Below are 5,000 nucleotides of genomic sequence, written 5' to 3'. Positions count from 1 at the left end.
ATTTTTCTTTATTAAATACATTATACTTTGAAAACTGGATCCTTTACAACTTAATCCAGTACTGTAACAACTTTTACCCCCTATATGAGGCTGGTTGTTACAAATATCGTCACTTTATAATTGTTATTAGTGCAATAAAATTAATTATATTATTTAGTTAAAAAAATAATTTTTGTGTTGTATAAGCATGCGGCTATTGAAAAATTCTTTTGCGGTTTGTATTCTATTTATTAGTTACGTGTAAAAAAATCTTTTAAATAAGTGTATTAACTAGCCCTGGTCTCCCCTAAGTTTTTTTTCAGTTATTTCGATTACTTATTTCTATTAATTTTTATTTATCTTTGCGACTATCTGAGTGCCGTAACATATTATATGGGGATAATCAAAGATCCGAACATTATTGTTCATTTATTATACACAACGGTGCCGCGGCAGGTTTTTGTTTAAATTTTTATGTTTTAAGTGAAATTTATTTCTTCTGATCACACACAATCTTAAACTGCAGTAGCGGTTTTCTATTTACGCCAAGTTGTCTCTTTATGTAGAGCGCTGTGTAACATCCAATCTGAACAATTCTCGATCACTTTGACACACACGTAACGCTTTTTGTCTGGAATATGGCGCAAGTAAGCCTTGGGAAATATATAAAATCAGGAAAACGAGGACCAATGAGTGATAGATTGTTATTTTTGAATGTAAATAAATATAAGAGTATCGTATTTTTTGCATGCATATTCTATAGTGCTTGAAAAACGAAGTCATGTATATATCTACAGTAAAGCGATGATTGGTATTACAAATAGAAATGACTTAATCCAATTTAGAGAATTTGCGCTCCGCTGCTTGCTGGAGTTGTGCATATAGATGGACGACAAATCGAAGTCTTATTGGCTCTCGCACATCTTCGGTCCTTATTAATTTAAATTTTTATTTAACAAGTTCGCCCTATTAAAAGCACGAGTTGTGTTATATAAATTTGCGAATAATATATATATAAGAATATGTATGTCACATAAAAAAACCGCTTTAATCGAGAAAATCAAAAAAAATTCTCTCTTTTGTGTTCACATGATAAAACATAAATAGAAAATATCAATTAGATTTCATAGTATCAGCTGGTAATTGACCTAAATTGCAACCTGTTTTTGATAATGGTTAAGAGAGTATTTCCGTTATTGGTTTTATCATTTACTCTGATCTTTTTGACAATACTTATATTTTTAAAAATGTAAAAAAATGTGTAATATTACTTTGTTGTTTTTTTGCCTTTTTTTCAATTTGTTTTGAAAAAAACAAATTACAGCACTCGACTTATTTATCACGATAGTTTGATTTGTGATTGCAATTTTAAGTTGATCTGACTGCGGCTTATTGTTAGTATGGATTATCTTCGTGAAAAGCGTGAAAGAACGGCATTCATAAAGCAACTGTTTGCTACGGAGACGAAGAACGGAGTTCTATGCAACACACATTTTCACCCTTACTCGGGTCAAGATAAAGGTGCCCGAGAATGTGAATTTATGATATTACTAGGAGGTAGGGTTACTTTCTTTCTTTCCTTACAATATGATGGATGTAGCCTCGAATACCATCTTTTGCTTTCGCAAAACTACTCTATTACGAAAGTTTAATTACGACAGCCGCAATTAAAAAATCTAAAAAAAGTGAGATTTTTATTAAAGCGCGCGAAATATATACATACAATAGGGGAGACCGGGGCTATGTATCCCATTACACTTTACGCTTTTTTCAAGTTTACTAAAAAACTAATAAAGATATTTGGCTAAAATTTTAATGGTATAACCTTTCAACTTTGCTATTAAAAAAAAAAATAATTTGAATCGTTGATCTTTTGACATTTTAAAAAGACGAATTTTTTAAGTAAACAAGTCAAACGTAGACAGATAGCCCCATATATATGCGGGGCTATCTGTCCACATAATAAAAAACACATTATTAATGTCTATACTTATTTATAATATTATTTATTATTAATATATAATATTGAAAAAACTGCCTAGTCATTGAAGTCAGAGAAGTAATAGGCATTTTGTGTAGAATTTTTGACAAGTTTCTTGCGTAGAGCTGACTTTTCTTTATATACGGTGGCATCAAACTGATTTTGAGTCTGTTGCAAAATCAATGTGATGAGTTTCTTTTGTCCCTTCAATTCTTTAATCTTTTTTTTTATTTGAGGTCTTTACTTTATCCTCGGCAGCGTTTAAAATACTCAATAATTTAAGACAAACTCATATATTTAACTTGACGTGTATTTTTAAAATAAAATACTGTATATAAAGGCTCAGTATATCAAATATTAGAATTAATCAGGCAATAAGAGCCAAGCGTGGTTACAATCGCTAAAATTTATTACGTGTCAATACATCACGATTAAAGTGTCAATTACAAAATTACGTACGTTTCGACCCTTTTTTGGGTCATCCTCAGCGCGTTGTCTACACATTACATAGTACTAAATCTAAATAGGGCCTTCTTTTTCCGTAAGCCTCTTTGACGAATCAATTACTCCTAACAGTTCTTTGGGCAGATGCCTTCCCAGGTATCTTAGTGTGTGACTTCCTGGTTTGAGCTTCCAGGAAATTTGTTTGCAGATAATCAGTCATGATTTGATGGAAAAGATACCTATACAGATACTCAGAGTGACAACTACCCCAGGACTGTATGCATACAACACGTTATGCTATGCGTAACGCTACTTACAGATAGTGCAGTCATTCGTCACATCGCAGTTATTCTCTTTGCACGACTATCCATGACAGCAAAGAAACGGACTGTGTCTCGTCAACGCTTAAACGAATAATGACTGTCAATGACACAATCGCTCTTACAATATCATTGCTGTACATGGAAGGGGAAATATGACGAACAAGAACAACAATGTTTTTATATTTTCGCAAGACCTTTAATAACATTTATATACGCATTTCAGGCAAATTCTCTGTGTCCGTTTGCAAATTTATACCGTTTGTTTGTTTTTTGATGTAAATCATTTCAGATATTAATCTTTTATTTAGAAACCATTCTCTATCTAAGATCTTCACATCATTCCAAATAAAATCGTAATTACATTCAACCCTATGGTCCGTCACCACTGAATAACCACTACCATTCCTCCTTATGTGAGATTCATGCTCTTTTATTCCGTATGCAGTTGTCTGCCGGTCTGTCCATCATAGGATTGCGGCCCCAATTAATGTAATAATAAAATAAGAATAGTATTAAGAAAGACCGAGAATAACAATAGGGAATGCGACCGCGAAAGCCCGAAAGAATTACGCAAAGCCGAATCAGCAAGAGATAAGTTGCGCGATCGGCCCACATACGATCGAGCAACTCAGCGATATCGAAGGACAGGACGAAGACTCAAAAGGAAGCAACCAGAGGAGACGACAGGGCAATCGGAGTCAGGGAGCAGATCAGTAACGGGCATTCTTGTACGCAATAACTGTAAAACGGATTTAAGTAAAGTATCGTTTATTGAACGTGTCGTGTGTTATAATTCTTCCCGCCTCCTCCGTGGAATAAAAGATCCCCGGTGTCCCTCTTCTAAAAAAGGGGCACAACAGGATACATCACAGTTTTTACAGTTAATTTGGTATACTACGTTCCTAGTTGACGAATTAGGATTGTAACCACGTTTAGCTCTTATTGCCTGATTAATTCTAATATTTAAAATAAAAATTTGGTAACGATTCTTGAATCGCAAGATCAAGTAGTTGCTCGTAGGTCATTTTTTTACAGTATAGCAAGTGAGAGCCCGAACGTTTATTTCAAAGTCTAACACTGTTTTTACCAAAAGATTCTCGCTCAATTTTTATTCTTTTATTTGTCTTAGGGCCGGTATCACAGTCTCCGATTAACGCGTGATCCTCCGATTAAACTCACTCTTCGTCTCTTTCTAGGGGGACAGTTAGAAATAGATGTTTTTATATTTTCGCAAGACTTTCAATAACATTTATATACATTTCGATTAAACTCACTTTTCGTCTCTTTCTAGGGGGACAGTTAGAAAGAGATGCAGAGTGAGTTTAATCGGAAGATCACGTTAATTGGAGACTGTGATACCGGCCCTTAAGGAAAGTCATTCTTTTGTAGTTACGCAAGACCTTCAATAACATTTATATACATTTCGATTAAACTCACTTTTCGTCTCTTTCTAGGGGGACAGTTAGAAAGAGATGCAGAGTGAGTTTAATCGGAAGATCACGTTAATTGGAGACTGTGATACCGGCCCTTAAGGAAAGTCATTCTTTTGTAGTTACGCACCATTATCTATTTATAAAAGAACAATTTGTCACACATTGAAGTGTGGACACATTGCCCCATCAAAAATAGGACAAATAGCCCCGACCACATTTTTCAGTCTTTAACATGTTGCCAATTTTAGATAATGCGGAATTAAGATTTGACGCTTCTCACACCTAATAACTATATATTAATTGATAATATTACGAATTGCTTACTTTAATTTGAGTTGCACAGCAAATTTTTCGACCGTCAAAAAATGTAAATAATTGTTTTCGCTTTTCTTGTAACGTATAGCATTTGCGAGAGGCATCGCAAAAAAACAAACAACATTTAAATATCTTACGTAGGGCATTTTTTAACTACTTGTTACAATGGTAGAGATATCTGTCTCTTAAAACTTGAAATAACAATACTGTGGACACATAGCCCCCGTAGACAAGTAGCCCCGGTCTCCCCTAATATACCTATATTTTATATAGACTTGATAATATATATATTATATATTTTTTTATAAATACTTATTCTTTCTTTTAAAAGATTCTATATATGTGAAACTTACCAATAACAATAATTTTACTTTTTGACATACAAATACAAAGAAACAACAAAAGATCAAAATTTTGCAATATTGATTATTTTTTTAATAAAAGAGACCTTAATAATTGTTGCACACAAGATTTCTTCTACATAAAAATGCTGTCTAACTAAAATATCTATTGAATTTGCTCGTC

The 5,000-nt window shown here is 33.3% G+C and overlaps 1 long non-coding RNA gene across 1 annotated transcript; it reads right to left on the bottom strand.

Annotated features, from left to right (window-relative positions):
• Window positions 1-2,351: 2,351 nt before the first annotated feature.
• On the bottom strand, window positions 2,352-3,629 carry LOC143894203 (uncharacterized). Its single transcript, XR_013256016.1, has 2 exons — window positions 2,722-3,629; window positions 2,352-2,643 (listed from the first exon to the last, which is right to left on the bottom strand). It is a non-coding gene; the product is annotated as an uncharacterized LOC143894203 (long non-coding RNA).
• Window positions 3,630-5,000: the final 1,371 nt, after the last annotated feature.

This window comes from Temnothorax americanus, unplaced genomic scaffold (genome assembly GCF_048541705.1).
Source record: "Temnothorax americanus isolate GAGA-0224 unplaced genomic scaffold, ASM4854170v1 Scaffold131, whole genome shotgun sequence".
NCBI lineage: Eukaryota > Metazoa > Arthropoda > Insecta > Hymenoptera > Formicidae > Temnothorax > Temnothorax americanus.
This window is presented reverse-complemented; position numbering and strand designations above follow the sequence as displayed.